General features: G+C 43.2%; 1 protein-coding gene across 4 annotated transcripts in view; it reads right to left on the reverse strand.

Moving 5' to 3' along the window:
* RASGEF1B (RasGEF domain family member 1B) overlaps positions 1-19,676 on the reverse strand; it is a 157,600-nt gene that overhangs the window by 92,948 nt on the left and 44,976 nt on the right. The gene's annotated exons all lie outside the window — the stretch shown is intronic.

Below are 19,676 nucleotides of genomic sequence, written 5' to 3' on the forward strand. Positions count from 1 at the left end.
CATCCTGTAAGCAATAAAGCTAATATTGTTACCTATACTTGTGTGCATTATCAGTTTCAGTTGTGCATCCCATTACTTTCTGCAAACCAAGAACCCCATTCAATTTTGTTACATCAGCACATGGCTTTTCATAAAAGCAAAAAAGAAAAACAAAAACCACAACACCACCAACAAAAAAATCCTCACACACTCAGACTTTGAGAAATTTTAGAGAAATAATATTCTTTCTCAGTACCAGAGAAGCTTTTAAAGATGTATTTTTAATACTGACTCCTTGTCCTATCAACATTACTTCAGAAGTCAATTTAACATATACCACCATGAGCATCCTCCAGATTGGTAACAGACTGTGGAAAGCAGATGTTTTCCCGTTACAATCCTAACAGGCACATGGCAGCCAAAACCTTTTCCAGTGAGTCACATTTTCGCAAACATCACATTCCTTTGTTGTGCTTGGAAATGAAGGCAAAACACTGGTGACCCCTGGCAGACTTCTCTCTCTCCCACCCACACCCCGTGAGCAGTCCAGGGAGATGAAGCTAACCCACGAGCTGCACACAGACAGGAAAAGTTCCTCTTTGGAGGCCAACTCCCATTTATTTACATGTCACAGCCGTATTTCAGGCCTTGCCTTCTGCTTACGACAAGCTTTCATTTCTCCCAAGAGATGAAGATTCTCTTTTCCATCTCAATTTTCCACCTGTCAAGAGGCAAAAGTTGTACAAATTCAGAGGCCTAAAAGGCAGAAGGATCCAGGATACTCTTTATATGGGCTGCTATGTAATTATTGATGCTACTTTGATCTGGTGATAAGTAGCTGGAGAGGATTTGATTTATTCCAAGCCCACTGAGCCTCAGCACCTATGGAAGCGTTCTCTGCATTGAACAAAGCTGTGTTTTAGTTTTAATATCTTGCTTCTAGTGACACCCGGCAGGTCTATTACAAAGGCAAGGCCGAGTATAAAAACATTGAGTACTTACGAAATAATTTATCCCCAAGGAGACTTCGCAGCCTTGAAATTCACAGCCATCTTATATAGCCTCAAATTGACTGCTTATGCTTTTTGACACTCAGTACACTAACACGAGGAATCCCTCTCACACATTAGTGTCACATCAGTTTAGGAATTCTGACAGTGACAGATAAGTTGAATGCTATCTGGGAAACCAGTTTTGCATGTCTTTTTGCTTGGGATGAGAAGTCAGCATCTTGAAAAAGCCCTGTCCTTGCTTGGACATGTAGTAAAAAAGAAAACCTTAAAAAGGTAAATGACTACTTTCATTAATTCAAGATGTTGTATAATACAGCTTTAAATATAAGTGAACCATTATTTAACTAAAGTTGCTTATTACCTGCATTTCTCTTAACTTTCTAAAAAGGTCGGGTTTGGAGATATCGCTGTTATTCACCCTGTCCATGAACAGTTGTACTGTAGATTTAAAAAGGTAACAAACCCAGTTCACAGCACTAACTCCAAGAAGAAATTAGTAATTGAGCTTTCTAAATGGCGGATGCAGTACACTGTTACTGGCTTTTACCATGTGACAGCCTCTATTTGCAAGACACCAGCAACAAAATTCCTGTTAGCTTCAATGAAGCGTGGAAAACAAAGCTCTGTAAAGAACTCAGGATCTGATAACGTAAAGTGATTTCTACACAATTTTTCACGTTGTCTTAACATCTATTCTGATACTTTTATTATTGGAGCTTAACTTGAAAGCACTCTAACAAATCTGATCCTCAGCTGCTAATATGCATGGGGAAAAAAAAAAATACACATACACACCACTGAAACCTCCATTCTCCCCAACCAAGCTGCAACTCATCTGACTTTCCACTCCAGAAAACAGAGTCAGTGTTCCTGCCAGAAAAGCGACTGAAATGAAACACAGCAATGTCCATTCCTCTGCTCTACAGGGTAGGTATTTACAGTATATTTTGGAGTTTTGTCCTGGGACCCAGGTTTAAGTGACTCAAAACTCTGAGGCTTCCACTATTGTCCAAGAAATTACTTCACACTTTTCACCATTGTAACCTGATTTTCCTCTGACACGGGAACATTTCTTTTTCTTCCCCCGTCTCATCCTGTTCTAACTCTTCACATCATCAACAGCTTAACTGTTTGCTGTCTCAGCTCTTCTTTGAAGATCGTTGTACATGCTTCCCGATCCATCTACATCATTTGCCAATTGCTTTCCTCTTCCCGTCAATTTAAGCGCTCTCCAGTTTTCTTACTCATTTTGTAGTTCACGCAATTATCAGAAAGGTATTAGAAAAGGCTACAATGATCTCCTGTTATCTGTGTGTCAGCTCTTCTGCATATATCCTTAGAGATGCTTACAAATTTGCTTCTTCAGGCTCTTTGTTGCTTCTGGTTTGCATTTGAACACTCGGAAGAATACTCTGGGCTTTGTTGCAATTACAATTCACAAGCAGCACCACTGCCTCGTCCTTGTTAGCTCAGATGCAATATTTTCAGCCCTACACAGCTTTACTGGTAAAACAAAGCACAAAGGCAGCTTCCTGTAGAGTAAGAGGGAAGAAAGTTGTTGTACGCCAGATGCTCAGCACTCACAGAGTAGGGCCCTTCAGTTGGTGCAGTTGGAGTAACAACAGACAAGGTGTCCTGGTCAGACCAAAGTGCCGTCCAGACCTTTTTTGCATCTCCAGGAGCGTGTTAACATGCAGATCTTCAAGACGAGGGTTACTGAGGCAGGTCTATTTGACAGTCTCTCCAGTAAAGCATGTGGGAGCTGAGAGTGCAAGCACAAAGCTTTACTGGGTTGGATGTGGAGTCTGTGTGTTGAGCAATGCTCAGTGGATTTCTTTTTGATGAGTTTTTATTCAACAAGATGTAGGGCTGCAAGTGCAATCTTTTACTATGCAAAGGGAGAAGAGCAGTAAGCCTGAGAACTTCCAGCAGAGAAATGTTAGCACTTGACTGAGTAGTTTCTGCCTTTTTTCCTTCCATTATAGCATCTCACAACTTCAAACAAAATCCTGTCTCTCATTAAATTATGACAACTGCCAGCCCAGTGTGACACTGACAACCACTCAAGTCCCCCAGAACACGGCACTATTAGTAATGGTGTGATCAGACAACTTAATTTGGAAGGGTACTGACAGTCACCACTGTTCAGCAGCATCAGCCCCTTATTCATCCCACCAGCTCAATTTCATCTTTTATTTACCACCCTGCAGGATTTTTTTATTTTTATTTTTTTATATTTTTTAAGGCCTGTACTGGCCAAAGGAATGCAAAAGCTCCAAGCTAAAATATGCCAGCTCAAAGAGCTGAACAGGGCTCAGACAGTGGTTGTCTGTCCCTCGCATCCTCCCCTTCAAACCAGGAATAACTTATTTCCCCAGTCATGAAGTTACAAGTCACCAAACAGATGGAGTGGCATTCAGTGACAGGAACCTTTACTGCAGCAGTACAAGACACAGACACCCTACCGCAGGGCTAAAGGGCAGCATCTCATGAAATCCAGTTACCCAGTCAGATGGAGACTTAATGTGTAAGATGTCTTTCTCTCAGGGCTATTTCTATCACAGACACAGACAAGAAAAGAACAGCCTTCTTGTTCTGCCTCAAGAGGACAAAGACAATTTGCAGCACTGAGACCATGAATCAGGCAGTGCGTTCTGGGGAGAAAAGGAGCCCTCTCACATGCCTTCCACAGCATCACTGTGACGCTGCTGACCTGTACATAAATCTGAATTCAGAAGTAAACACACTGCCCCATATGCTTTAACAAACAGCTTACCTAAGACATGCATTGCTAGCCATGAGGACAAACACTGGCCATGGAAAGCTCAGGGCAGAAAGCTGTCCCAGAGCCACAGCAGCCCAGAAGGTGAGCTGAAACACAGCAGCAGTTGGAGGTTTCCATTTGGCATGTTGGAAAGCTCAACATGCTCATACGATCAAGCTGCAAGCAGTTAACCACTTTGCTAACATACACTTTCTATACAAGAAAACACTGATTTCAGGATCTGATAAAGGGTCCTACATTTGTTGCTTTGATGCCATCACTAACACGTTAGGAAAAGCCTTAGAGTTCTTGCTATTTGCCACTTGAAATTGGTCTTTTTGCATTTTTTGTAGAGAGCTCTCCAGCAGAAATACATGTAAAAGACGACAAGCAAATGCCAAATGGTTGAGTTTAGTTACTGCTTTGCTTCAGGAGACGAGGACTGCTTCTGCTGCCTTTATCACAGTACGTAGCAGCTTACCTCGAGCTGCTGGGGCTCCTGAGAAAGCAGCTAACCGCAGACTGTCCAAGACAAGAAACACATTTGGTTCCTCTGTATGGCACTAGTGCTGTCTGCAGAGCTGCAGGTGAATCCTTGCTGTTCGGTTAGGTCCTGACACTGCTTTCAGTTGTCCAACATATGGCCGCTCCTGGTAGCAAAGCTGGCAGCAGCTTCCAGAGAGGCAAGGACCCACAGAGCATCTCCAACTCCGAACTCCATCTGCACCCGCACAGCACCACGTCATGTTTCCAAACAGGCTCGATGGTCAAGCACTGAGTTTTTATCACCTCAGAGAATTTGTTGTGTTTCTTCTAGAGACTATTAAGACGTGTTACAAGTTTCTGCGTCTGGCCCAGGAAATGCATGAGACCAATCACACCATTGTTCTTCTCCAGGCCTTCCGAGCTGCTCTTTCTTGAGCTTCTTTACATCAACACTATCTTTAGGGGTGTTAATTTCATGCTTCCTACCTACTGTAAAGCCCCTGCTCCAGGAAGGCCAGCAAACTCAGGCTTAGTTTAAATCCATGTGAATCGTTCCACTGAGACTAATAAGAAAAGGTAGCATATAAACTTAAGCGCTTTGCTGAACTGGGGCCAAAGCCTCCTAAACCATTTTAACCACAGGAGACAGAAATCAGAGCCTCAGGCTTTTGCTCTACAGCTTTATATCATATTACAAAGTTCCCCACTTCCAGACCCCTTCCTTCTGAATTAGAGCCAAAAGGCTTACAGGCTTGCCCAGAAGACAGTCAAGTTTATGACTTGACTAGGGTTTTCCCACATCTTGTGCCATTTCACATCTTCTTTCCTTTAGTTTATATGATATTCTGTCATCTCTAAACGAACCCTACTTCCTTAAAGAAAAAAGCAGGAAACCAACGCCCTAGCTCAGCATCAGCAACTCCCTCCACCACCAGACATCTACATCAAGCTGACTCCAAATGTTTTCTCATGATTTTCAGAGAAGCATTAGCCTGTGACACCAGTAACAGATTACTGTTTTCTGGCCAAGTATGCCACTAGCCCTTTACCCCAACACCTTACAGCAGATTATTTAGATCTATAGTGCACGCTAAACAGGATCTGATGATTACAACATTATTTCCAAACCTGAGCTCACCCATCTAAGGAAAAAAGAGAAAAGAAGAGGTTCTCCACAAAATTCATGGAGTCATTTTCAGAACTGCATGGATTTTGACAATGTTTCTAAGTAAAAGATTCGATCTCCTTTCACTGTTGAACCTGCAGAATTTCCAAGCAAGCTGCGATAACCACAAGAGAAACTGGGATTTTTCAGGACAGGTCCTGAACTGCCTGATTCTGCTATCAAGTGATAGCAGAAGTTGTGGGGCTTTTCCATCATCCAGCTGCCAGCACCACATAATTGTCCCACAGACTGCAGTTACGAGGAGCTGCTGAAGCATGTGACAACTTGGACATGCACATGTTTAGGAAAACGGCCTGTCCCACCAGCCTGAGTGCTCTTCAGCAAGGAAACAAGGACGCAGCACAGCAACCAAAAGCTCATGAGACCACGGAAAGCAATCATGGGTCTGATTTCAGAAACTCAATTAATGCTCAGCCGTAACAGGACTGTACACTTAAAGGTCAGAAAGAGGCTGTAGCTCCAAGCTGAAACCCAATGTCTGCGTGAGCCATGAGGCTGACGAAACTGCACCTTTAGATGTTACAACTAATGTAAGATTCTCACTTTATGTCTTTGCACCTCTTCACATTAGCAGGGAAATACAAGGTGTCTCTGGAAAAAGATAAGGAAAGGTTCCCTCCAGTCATCTCTTTAGAGGCTAAAATAAGCCACTCAAAACATACTCTGCTGGCCTGAACCCAGGAACAGACCTTACTGTGCAGCCTGGAGGACGTATTCAGGCACGTGAGTTCTGCTGCCCGCTGACCCCATCGCTGACATTTACCTACCACCCTGGGGAGCAGGGAGGAAGTTTGAGACAATTTACAACACTGTACAAGCAGGAGCACAAGACAAGACAGTACAAACTCCTTAAAAACAGTAAGTGCCTGACCTCTTTTCTGCTTCTCTGTGCTTCAAACGCACTGCTTGAGAGAAGGGAAAAATGAGGGAGGGATTCATCTGAGGAAGTAACGCATCTACACATTCATGCTTGCCTCTGGAGCCCTTCTCAACCAGCCTACTTTATCTCCCATTACACAAAGCTGCAACTCACCTCACAGGTCTCCCAATTGCCTTGCAGACAGCAGTATCTACAATCAGGTCCTTTGGAGTTAGACCTCTTTGTCAGATGCCTGTATTTTCACAGAGCCCCTGAAAGCAAGTGCTTCTTGAAGCAGTGAACAACCACATGATGAAACCCAGTGAGTGCTTTTTAAATATCTTGGAAGCAGACTGCACGCCTGTGCTTCAGGGAAGAAGGTAGTCACAATGAGGCCATGTCAGAAGTAAGAACTGGCAATAGCTGAATCTCATTCGCTGTACCCAGGGAACAACACCCTTGGCAGGAAGGATAAGGAAGCCTGAAGAGCAGTGCTAGTCAGGAGCACGAAAATCATGCTACGTTTCCCTTCAGCCTGGCAGCAGTTTTTCTACTGATGATTTCTGGGAACATGCTGCAACACCCTTCTGTAAAGCAGTAAGCAAGCAAGCAGAGCCTGGCTTTGACACTTATGACAAAGGTTGGTTATCATTTCCCAAAAGGGTCTACATTTAACATTTCAGTAACAGATAATGTTTAAATTATGAATTCTCTTACACAGGGAAAAATATCTCTCCAGTGTCTTCACTGTGAAATCATGAAGTAACACACACATTCTACAATTCACTCGTGTAAAAAGGAATAGGAGCAATTTCAACCACCTCCTCAGTTAGTTTACCTTTGTGCAGCATTTACAAAATGGAAAGCCCTGAGTGGCTGCAAAGGAACTCCATCCCTGGGAATTTAAGTCAATCTCTTGGTTACTAGACAAGTAACATTTATGTTGTTAATGTACTGATTTTTAAACTGCTGCAAAAGGAGTTTAAGTTATGAGCTAGTAAGGTCACCCAACTCAGTGAACAATTTGACCTCTTATTAGTACAAGTCACTGCTCATCTCCCCACAACATCTCAAAGGAAGCTCCCATAGACCTTCAACTGCAGCAGACTGTCATTAAAGTGCACAGAATGTGACTGAACATCTGATACAGGCCCTGAGATACCACTTAGATGCTATACAGAAATAAACTACGACGAGTAAAGAATGAAGTTGCAAAGTTAAATTTTCAGAGTTAGAAAATCTAAATAGGAGATAACCCGGACATTTAGCAAGGAACATTTAACCTCAAAGTTTGACACATTAAGAGCAACTAAAACAAGTCCGTGCTGAATGCCACCATCTTCATCTGAACTGAAGACTAATTTTGCACTGTATGCTTGCATATGTCTAATCTCAGCCAAGGTTAACAGAATCTATTACATTACCAAATAAAAAATAGTAATAAGATCCATGAAGCCAGTAATACTGATACTTCCTAGCACTGCTCTCACCTCTTAGAAGCAGTGACTGTCACAGCCACAAACTGCCTTGCAACAGTTGCACAGCAAGCAAGCAAAAATAAGGGCACACGAGACTTGTTACTTTCTTAATTTTTCCACCTTTACAATGTTTCCCTAATATGCCAGGAGCATATTTTGTTGCCAGGATGCTCATCTTGTTGTCCGAGTACTATGACCATACCAGACCATAAACACTACCAAGTTCATATGAGCAAGCGATTTTCCAGACAAGAGAAAAAAGGATCATGAGGATTTCAGGTTTACTCCCCATATTCATTTTCACACTATAACACATTTAAGGTTCTTGATGCAGTGCAAGAAAAAGAATGTATTATATAATATATATATTGTATATATTTTATATATATTTTTATATATATGTATTACCTAGAGGCAATCTGTATCAGACACAAAGACTTCCCTACCCAGCCCTGCAATATCAGTTAAATATTGCAGAAAAAGACCACCCTCCCTTTTGGTTAGCTGCGCCATTGTTTTAGGACAGGACATCAGTAGCAGAAATACTCATTAATAACACAATCCCATATTCTTCTGTTCCTAGGTTCAAGTTCTCAAGCCCTTATACTTGAGCCAGGAGATCAAAGATGCATCCAAATTCATGCAAGCTCCCCATGTCCAAATTTTGCCACCACCAATTTCCTTTCTGGACTTCAGGACTAAAACAGGCCAATGCCCTGGGCCAGGACTTCACTGGATGTAAAAGAGCACATCTTCAAAGCCAAGAAAATTAGCTTTACCTAATCATTAGCTAGCAGCCTAGTCCACCGTGACTTTCATGCCTTCATCCATTGAAGGGCTGAATTTTTATTTCTACTTGCAGTGCTCCACGTGTATACCTGTAAGCACAGAACAGCACTGGCTAGGCACTGTAACAGGACCTCACCGACTGAACGCCACGTGTTCCCTGCACCTGTGCAGGTCAGCCTCAGCCTTCAGCACAGAGAAGTTCATCATTCCGCCGGGACTGTTTTCTCTCAAGCAATGGAAAGGGCATCGTTCTGAACAGTCTGGCAACAAACCAAGGTGACACCATAATTGCTAAGAGCTTGGAGAAAGTATTAAATATGAAATAGAAAGGAAATATTTGGTCACATCCAATTATCCTGATGAGCTTGAGATGTAAATTATTGAAGTTCTTGGCATATGCACAGGTACATAGGCTATCTTGAACCAATGACCACCTAAGAAAAAAGATATGGCTGCATCTCTTAGTATCTTTAGGCTGATCCTCTGCAAGGGAGCAATTTCACCTTGTGCCTCATGCTCAACTGGATTGAAGTTTCCTCATGCCTTTCTTTCAGCTCTTCCACCTCTTGTCTAAGTGACCAGAGTACAGAGCCTGCCCCTCCAAGGGTTAAAAGATGTCTCAGAACAAGGCAAGCTGAGCATTTGCTTTTAATTCTGTCCCTTCCTCTCCTCCCAGCCTCAGTTTTTCACTTTGCCTTTTAAGCTTGCACATGCCATGTGAGCTTGTGGGATAACTGACCAGCCTGAGACTAAAGAAAGCCTTTTTGCTTTGAAACCAGCAAAACTAGTTCAGGAATTGCAACTACATGTAGTCAAGCCTGCCCTGTAATTAGCTTTAAATAAAGGTCCCCTCAACAGGAAACTAAATACCCAGACTGTTTAACAATGACTAGCACAGCAGACACAGCTTTCACTCCTTTGCCTCCAACACAGCAGCAGCTTTTCTGCAAAGCACAACCCAAGCAGCATATTAAAGCACTACAAAAACAACCGTTTACAAAAGGGTCCTATTTGGTCTCTCAAAGAGGACGTTTAAGAGTGACATGATGCCTTTCCTCACAAATCAATTGTTCCCAGGTGGAAGACTGCATTCATTCCCTGCAGCCACAACCACAAACCCAAGAAAGCCATTAGTGACCCAGCCACATGACAAAGCCTGGGGCACCCACAGACCCTACACAGAAGAGACAGCCTTCCAAATGGATCAAGGGGCCAGAGGCTGCTGCTGCTGGCCGGGGGCTGCTCTGCCTGGCTCCCCAGAACAAAGCACAGAGATGAAGTGGGCTGAGCGCACTGTTCCCATCACATCTCCAATCGGGACACCGAGCTGCAGGAACTGCTCCGCAGATGAACTCCCATAAGGACACGTGGCAGCTGCCCCTGCCTCTGAGGAAGGCATCCAGTAACCATCATGCCTGAATGTCAAGCGCCAGCTCCACTTCCACCAGGGCTTACCAAAGAAGAATAAAGCCTACTCCAGCTTCCCATGACCTTCACTGTAAGATGAACTGATGCAATTGGCCATTTTTGAGAATCATTGAAATGGGTGGGAAGACTTCATATGTTCAAAAAGCTTTTTGAACTTGGTTTCAAAGGTTACATGACCCAAAGATACTAATAAGGCCTCAAGAGGCAGACTGTCATTTCATTGTGTGCAAAATATTTAGCTGAAGGTAATACGGCTTCCCCCTGCACTGATGTTTTTAATCTGGTTTGCTCCCCTTCATCCACTGGTTAGTAATGAAAACACCGAGTCCCTTATGTCTTCATTTCTGTGTATTGAGCTTTACAGAAGCATCTGTGCCACCTCATTCCTTGAAAAAGATTTCTGGGTTTCATTTAACTCTACCTTATAACCTGAGAAGACTTCTTGAGCTACAGCTGACTTGCTGCCTGCAACAGTCCTTGTTCTGGCATAGAGCTGAAAATCAAAACAAAGTCTCTAGTTGTTTAGTACAAAGAAAAATAGCAAGGTCAAACCATCCAATTTTGTCTTACTTTACACTTGGAAAAATGTTACCTAAGCACTTCTAAAACCTGATGGTCTCAGCTAAACAAACCGACGCTTGACCTGAAATTGCTGCAAAGTGAATGCCTGCTCAATGCCCTTTCCAAGCCACACCACTCTGAGAAGTAAAATTCAAACATGCTGAAAAGTAATGAGCAAAATTACAGCAACTGGGACCTTGCACCAACTTGGCTGTTACTGTCTATAAATAACCTGGATGTTGATCCTGGCCCCTTGCTCTAGGAAAAGCAACCCATGATTAGGATTTCAGTGCTGTGAGGACGGGCGAGGAGAGAGCGCAACAGATGGAGCTGAAGACTTGGTGAGATTGAACTCTTATTTGCAGGCAGGATTACAATTCAAAGGGCCCTCACTTTCTCCACTCCCTCCTAGATACCGTCAAGCTTACAAGTATTTCAAAACACTGACAGCACTGCAGCTGACGGGTATGTACCCAGTGGTTGTTAAAGAGTAATACCACCCAGCTATGAAGTAGTTGTATTCTACACTTTTTACTTCTCAGCTATTGAAATCTTCCAGCTGTGTAGACATGTAAATAAAGTACACCTGGAAGGATGCCTCATTAGAAAATTGTTTCTTTGGATTTAAGTAGTATTGTGACCAGGCTGACTCCTAGAACTCTGATCTGACACTTGCAATTTTATCTAGGCACTTTGGTTTAAGAAATCAGGGACATCTGCTAAGTAGCTGCTCCTTAGAAGTTAAACACCCCATACATTCCTTACAGACTCCACCTGGCCAAGATGAAGTCCTGCTCTTTTCAGAGGAGATCAAACATTATTGTACTTTGTGAATTAAGCAGGACCCCCAGGTGTGCAACACTGGACAAAAAGATCCTCCCGCCTTCTTGTCTGCATGGTTTTCTTCCACCTCTTTCCAGTTTTGAGGCTCCCTTGGAAATCTTCCACAGAGTCAGACCTACAAACAGCAAGCCTGAGGTGGGATGGGCAGCATTTGCTTGCTTGCTTTCATGCACCACTTAGAAGGCAGCAGACCACCAGGCGTTCATCAGTATCCGACTAAAAACCTGTTTTACAAGACCCATGTCTGAAATAGAGCAGCGGTGCATTACAGTGTGGCACTAACAACAAGTTTAGGCTTTTCCTCAGATCCTCGAGCTTGCTGTGTAAGAACGCTGTCCAAACAAGGAATGCAAACACGGCAGGTCATTAAGTCAAGGGAGGGTATTTTTACAGGCATAAAGGTGGGAAGAGAAAAGGCCACGTTCAGTGGGGCTGAATTAATAGCACTGCATATCTGGAAGTGCTGACCTAAGCATTAAGCTGACTAAGCTGACCTAAGTGTAGATCCATGAGACGGTGCCATCCTTCCCAGTCAATCTCCCTTGAGACAAATCTTGCCTTTCCATCGCTGCTCTCTCAAGCTGCCTCAAATGAATTTGCAGTTTCAAAGCCAATTGCAGTTCAGCCAGAGCAAGAACCCTGTGTTAATGCTTCCAAACTCATTTGGAACAGCCATCTACAAGGTCAGTCAGGAAATCAGTTACACCAATGAGGCTGTGAGGGTCAGTCACAGCCTGGCCTTACAACTAGGAAGTATTGCAGGAGTTCTGAGCAACTCACCATTTCCCCTGTCACTGCTCTAAAACGAGAAGCAACAATCAGAACCACCAGAGTGACAAGTTTGGCCTACATCATCGTCACACCCTTGCAAAATAAGGGAATAATATCCTGTCAGCTTTCTTTTATCTACAGGAAACAGAAGCAGTAAAGTATTGAGAGCTGAGTCAATCTGTAAGTGTAAGGCAGTGACAGTAATAGAACCCAGATATCTTCCGACTCTCTCTTCTGCGCTGTCACCACAAACCCACCCTAATCACAAGCACACTGCGTGATGACAGATGATCTGCAGTTCATTCTGCCTCTAAGAGTCCCCTCATTAGCATCCTGAAAACCTGAAATAGCTCTAGACCCATAATTCCAGGTTTAGCCATTTCTCTTCTTCATGCTTCTATCCAAAATTTAATAGACAACATGTACAAGACAGTGATCAAGAGCTGTTCTAGTATGTACCTTCCACTTGAAGGAACCTTCACCTGCAGCTCCGAAGCCATTAGGTTAGCTTCCTCTCTTCACTGTCTATTCCCCTCAACTTTACCTCTGCAGCTTTGACTTGTACTACATCCCTCTCGCTTTCTCCTTAGTTCAGGTTTATGCAGAAGGCATCATTCCTTCTCCCTTCAGACACACCTTTTTCCCTTTCTCAAGATACTCATGTCTATATTTTCAGTTCTCTTTTCTTCAATGGTCTGTCCTATCCTAGGTCACTGGCTATTACACTACTACCAGTGATGTGGTACTACAAGATGTTTCATTAAATGGCTTAGAAAATGTGTTATATGATGCAGTAAGAGCAGGAATCAGCTTCTGGGCTAAGGTGTCTCCACTTTAGGCATCTACCTTGGAATAAGCTTCATTATCTGTTATACACCTCTGCTGTCTACAAAGGGGGCCAAAAAGTCTGGCTATAGCTTACATACCTATATGCGGAGACCTAAGTTCACATGCCTTCAGCTACAAACTGTATCCCATGTAGCATCCTAAACACTAGCTAACAGATCTCAGATCACAACTATGAGCAGTAAACAGATCAGTAAATGCGTACAATTCTCCAGCAAGTTCCACAGAGATCTGGTCTTGGTCTATAGCATTTAGACGCTAAAGAAATGCAAGGAAGCACAGGGCTGTGTTTTAGTAAAACTTGCAAACAGGACAATGTGGACTCCCATCACTGGCAAAAATTTTCAAGAAGATTAGATGGCTTCCTAAAGAAAACAACTGATTTCCACATGTCCTACAGCCCACAGACTAGACGACAGTCTTTCTAGCTTTATAATACACGAAGACCTTTTTTCTTTTCTGAGTTTCTTCCTTAAATCCCCCTCTTCAAAAACCCTCAGTGCAGCAGCCATTACCTTCACCTGCTCCTACAGTGACTTTTAGGAGAATCTCTGTCTTTATTCCTTCCCTGTCTTGGCACATGTCCTGCCTACTCTGGTTACATGACTTTAATAATCTCAGAGAACTCTTCCTGCAGCAACATCCTCTGCAATTTTTTTTCCCTCCCACCCCTCCATTAGGAAGCTCCAAAAGCCCTCTCACCTGACACTCATGGTCACCAACAAGCTGCACACAAAAACACTTGGCACACTGACAAATTGATCTCTTTAAGCAGACTTCACATTGTGCTTCTTCATCAAAAGAATGAGCTAAACTCATCCCCTTCTTCAGTCACACTACCCGATATATGATGGGATCTCTTCCAAGTCTTTCTGTGCTGCCTCTACCTTCAGTTTGCACCCAAGTCACTAACACTCAGGAATTAGATGCGATGACTTACACACCTGCCTGTTAGACAAATGGATTATTCCTTAGGAATACTTGGTCTTCTGCAGCAGATACGAGTCATCTCATCATTAGTGAATCTGAGGTGTTCTGCTCTCAAGTATCATACAACTATGAGCACATTCCATAGCAAACTGCTTAACACAAACAATTGAATCGCTGTGGAGGTAGGCTTATGCCCTGCAAAACGTATGGATAAAATACCCATGCAACAGCACTGTTATGCAGGGGTCCTGCCCTCCATCAGGAGTTCCCACTGCTCTGCATGGGTTTCGGTGTCTTCACCTCTACTGGTCTAGGGTCAGCCTGTCACTCGATGGCTGATGCTGTCTTGTGCCACTGTTTAATGCTGCACACCTGTGTCAGCCTCCTCGCTGCTCCACAGTCAAGCCCCACACAGTGTCCCATACCGAAAGGCCACACTTCACTGACCTGCCGAGAGAAAGCTGATCTACCCATGCTGCTGAACTGCACAAATTAGTGTGCAAATTACTGAGGGACTTCCAATGGTAACAGTGCAATTAAAGCACTACAATACTTGATTTTCTTTAAGAGCTGTGCATTCCCTGTGGCTTCTGCGTTTCAGCATTAGCAACGAGTTCTAAACAATTTGTTCAAGGATGCAAACACAGCAATATCCAACCAAACAGTCAATCAAATCAGAGCCAGTCATCTTAGCCAAAAAAGTGATGGGGAAAGTTCACATGCTTCAGAAAAACAAAGCTTTCAACCTTGACTCAGTACTTACCCTAAAGTTTCACAAAACCTCCTATCGGAACTTCAGCTTTGAAGTATGGGCTTATCTCAGAGCAAATTTCTCTATCACATAATGCAAAACACTGAATTGCATCCAGGGACCTGCATTTATCATGACAACTGCATTTTGTTTTTGCACTGTTCTGCAACTAGCAGGGACCAGCAACTTTTAAACTATGTACCTAGCTTTCTAGCATGCTTTAGTCATGACTTGAACTGCAGAACACTTACACAGCAAGAAATAAGTATTGCTGAACTCTCTGTCACAATGACCAACTCTGCACTTACCTCCTCCCCAGTAATCACAAGTTTGTTCAAACTCCCAGCTCCATAAAACATACACCATAAGAACTGAAATAGAAGCCTGTTTATTTCCTACTTAACTTTGAACAGTCCTTCAGCTCCCCCTCTACTTTGTGCCTTGCTTGATTTAAGGCAACTTCATTTGGTAAAACTAAAAGCACGAGCCAGGTTCTAGGTGGGTACAAACAGCATCAAAATGCAGGGCACCAACAACTTCTATATGCAGAAAAGAACAGGCAACTTGCTTTTGATTCAGCAAGTTTCTTTTCTTCTGGATGGTTCAGCCCTTGAAAGATTCAGGTAACTACATGCTGTTTGCAAGATGCACTCATCTTTCTGAGCACTGCACATTACAGGCTGCACGTTCTTGTACAAAACACAGGGTACACTTTCCCATACAGGTCTACCTTTGGCTTAGGTACAGGCAGTTACTTTATTTGCAATGGGAAGGTTAGCACGAAATTGCATACAAATAGCCCACATTGATCAGGAAAAGGTCAGAGGAAACCATTTCTAACCAGCCATTTTCCAGTATGCCTTTAATTTAAAGAAGTTAATTGTGAAATGCAGATATGCTTAAGACAGTTTTCAGCTGGTAATCCTCTCCAGAAGGACTTTTCAAGGTTATTTCTGACAGTTTGCTACTCATCCATAATATGCTGCTTTTCTGTTCATAATGCTTCTCACTTCAGACTGACTGACTTCACAGCCAAAGAGCCAGTGTCATGAAGAAAAACAGTGCATCCAATGCTGACCATGAAGAGCTCATCTGAGAAAGATGACTGAGATAACTTCCTCCTGCGGTTCTTGGAGCTATTAGTATTCCTGTTCTCCAAAACCAAGGACTCTGGGATAAATTCATTGCCAGTATCAGGCTGTGCTCCTACAGCAGCACAGGACTACTCCTGAGGAGATGATCTCCAAGACCTGCACTACTGAGCAAGCAGCAGCCTTCTTCATGTTCCTTGTCGCTTAGTTCTATCATCTGAAAGGACTTTGCTGTTTCAGCTTTGTCAGTGGCTGAAATTGGTGTAAGCCTACAGTCACAGGCTCCAGAGGAATTGCACTACGGTTCAGATCCTGAGCCAGGGCCCAGTTTAAGCAGCAAAGCTTGACCTTAGACCATGGAGCGTCAGGAAGGCATCTATCCCCTCGAACCCAGGATAGTGCTGGAAGAGGAAAACCCAATCTCTCCACAGCTGTTCCTTGCATGGAAACAGGAAGGATGAGAGGGAGAAGAAATCAATCATCGCTCCTTCAAAGCAGCTTTCAAAGCCTTTTCCAGCACACATCCCTCCTCCTAGCTTGCAGATTACAAGGAACCGGGGATCCTGCTGAAGCCAAACATCCCCCTCATTCAGTGACTGGCAACACACGTAATGCTGTCTGCTAGTCCTCCAAAACCCACCTCCTGATGCTCTCGCACACGGTGTTTCAGCCTCATCTTAGAGTCAGCAATCACCCCCTGAAAAGAGCAAAGGAATCCCCTGAGGCTACATGTTACTTTGTACTGGGAAGTTCCCATTCCAATTTTCTCCCCCCGAGCAACTTCCAACACCTTCACATGCAAGGAATAGCCAGATCAGTGCCTAGTAGGGGGTTCTTCAAAGCCGTATAGCTTAATCCATTTGTGCTATAATGAAATCAGCTCCAAATGTAATTCATCAAGAAAACAAACTTTGAGTGAAATTCTACTCATCTTCCATCACTACTGACACATGGCAATGCTTAAAAGCTGGAGGAACAAAAAGCAAAAAAGTCTTCTCTTATTATTCCGGCATCTAATAACCACCTTTGTAGGTCCCTAAAAAAAATGGAAGTTGCAATTTTATTTAAATATTAATCTGAACTGGATTGCTTGGCCTTCCTTGATCATTAAACCAGGTAAAGAGCCATGAATATTAAGTTTTATAAGCCTAGCATACAGGTCAATCTTAAGAGTACACACTTCATACATTTATTTTCTTTTAAACCATTTGGTATCATCACATTTAGGTGTGCTTTCCAGAACCACCTGGAAATGTATGAAACCTGACCTTCTCAGGTCTCTAAGAACCCCCCTCCCCTTCCCTTGTACAGTAATATACAACCAGCCTAACAAAGGACCAAGACAAGTGAAGAATTCAAAAGGCATTCCCAACACCTGCACAGCCCCAGGCCTGCTCCAACAGGAGCTATTGGCCAAGTTCCTATTGCCTTCAGTAACAGCATGTGGCATTACAGGGGGTCTGCATTGTGTTGAGTGCATCACCATAATTTAAGAATATTCAAGAAAACAAAATAGGGGTAGTGGGAGCTTTTTTCATTTTAGTTTTCGATTCCTCACGCGGTGCTTGTAGTAATATATAATCTTTGCCCAAATATCAACAACCTAAGTAACATCACGACAAAGCTGCCACTGACTTACAGGGGTCGGAAGTTCACACTGAAAGCAAGCTCCCAAAATAACAGCTGCATGCAACATTTGACCTAGTCAGGGATGTCTACGTTTCACCTAATGTAAAAGGAAAGATGCATTTCCATACTGTGAGGAAACCTAAATTCCCAGAGGACATTGATAGCATTGAGACAGGAACCTGGAGACCTGCATCTGTGAAAACACTTCCTCCATGCAAGCTCAAAAAACCCCTGTCCATGTTCCATGAAGAGCAGCCTCTCCACAAGACACTTGACCTGCTTCTTCAACTCACACTTCGCTCTCTCTTTTTTGACTTGAACCGTCTTGTATTTAAGAAAGATTTAGGTAGCCTACAAGGAGCAAAGAAAAGAACTGCAGACAGAATTCCACAATCCACTCCTCCACCATCAAGCAACTCAGCACCTAGCATTTATCTCAGCCATCAGCACAGAAGAGTGGCAGGCAGAGCGGCGCTGGGACATCTGACTGACAGCTGGTGCTGTCAAGATAAATTACTTGCCAAGGGCGCGTTGACCTTCTGGCAAACTCCTGCAAACTGAAGGACTGCACTACCACTGCTCACCTGTCAGCCGTATTCATGGGCAGAAGAACCTTGCTCCCTCTCGATCTGCCTTCTATCTGAAGACATCTGTTCTCAGCAGGAGACAAGGTAGCACTCTCACCTTGCAGCAGGTACCTGGGAGTCTGCCCGGAGCTCCAGGAATGTTTTGTTTCTTACATGGACACAGTAATCATTTTCCAGGATTTCTTGATACATTATATTTTATGTCAGAAGAAATGTTTACTCCCAACAGCCACCGGCAACGGGGCGTTGCTTTTGATAGCCATTTTTAGGACCTATATATCTGTTTGTTCTAAGAGTATTTTAAAAGATTACCACTAGCTTTATTGTTCATAAGGTTCCTGTTCATTCATCAAAAACAGTTCTACTGAGCTGTTTTCTCTGCTGTGCCTCTACCCCGTATTCTGCACATGAAGGGCCATGCGGTGCTGCTGCGAGTCCTCTCTTCTACTATATGCTAAATGCCACACTGCATTTGCACAGCCTATTTCACACTTCCTCTAATTGGAGAACACAAAAGAAAAAAAGTTTTCAAATAGAAATACTTCTATTTGATGATCATAGAGCAGCTCAGGTCCACCCCACATCTACTTCCAGAAAGTTGAAAGAAAACAAGTTTTTAATCATAATTAAGTCCAATTTATACCACAAAGAAGCATTTACCAAAAATAACACACTTAAGTGTTCTTATCACATTTCCAACAGCCAATGCCTTGAAAAAGGTAGAAACGAATAGCTGGCATCATAAATCTTTCGTTGCCAGCATTATAACATATAAGAGCCGAAGCTGCATTTCAGAGGTAATCAGTACCCTGTGTGTCAGTGAGCCAATTATTACACTTTGTTTGGAAAGCTGTTTGGTGCATGTCTCAGTTTACACAATGAAACACCCTGTATTTTCCCTCAGGTTAAAACCAAGGCTGACATTCTGAGTAAAGGAAACATGCATGGAAAGGCAATGAAGCTTCCTCAGAGGATGCTTGCTATTTCAGAGCTCTAGTTTGGAACAACAGCCTCTGACCTATGGCCAGCCCAGCTTAATTACCCCTTCCCATTAGTCACAAACAGCTGCACCAGGCCACCAACCAAGTCAGTTTCACACTGATGTCGGGGACTGCTAACTTGTCCGATGATACCCAGGGGTAGCTGGGCTTCACACAGCCTGCTGCTTAAAAGGCAGCTTTTCACTCAGTGTTTAAACAACCACTTGGTTCAGCTCACTGATCTGACCAAAAACCGGGCCTCACTCCATCACTGCCTTTTTTTTAGAGGAAGAAATTGTTCCTCTTCCTCTTGTAGCTATGCTAGTGCTTGCTTGGATCTAAGACAGGTGATGGAAGTAACGCCATACGCATAACTCCATGGTGCTTCAAGAGCTTTCACCACACTGCAAACTGAATGACTATCAACAATTTACATGGCGTGCAGTCAGCATATGCCATTTCTCAGCCCTCCTTCCCTTTATCTGTGTGGGTGGGTCAAAAAAATTAATAAAAACATGAATACCATTTTGGACATTCAGTGTTGAATCACTGACTAATAGGTGAAGTTAAAGGTTACCTGCAGCCAGGATGGCTCCAACTGCTGTTGTTCCTGTACTGGGATAACAAGTACTCCTTCAAAAATAGTATTTTTCTCACTTACAGGGCCCCCTTTGTTTGAAAGGATTCAAGGAGTAGAAATACAGA

Source organism: Cygnus atratus, chromosome 4 (assembly GCF_013377495.2).
Source record: "Cygnus atratus isolate AKBS03 ecotype Queensland, Australia chromosome 4, CAtr_DNAZoo_HiC_assembly, whole genome shotgun sequence".
NCBI lineage: Eukaryota > Metazoa > Chordata > Aves > Anseriformes > Anatidae > Cygnus > Cygnus atratus.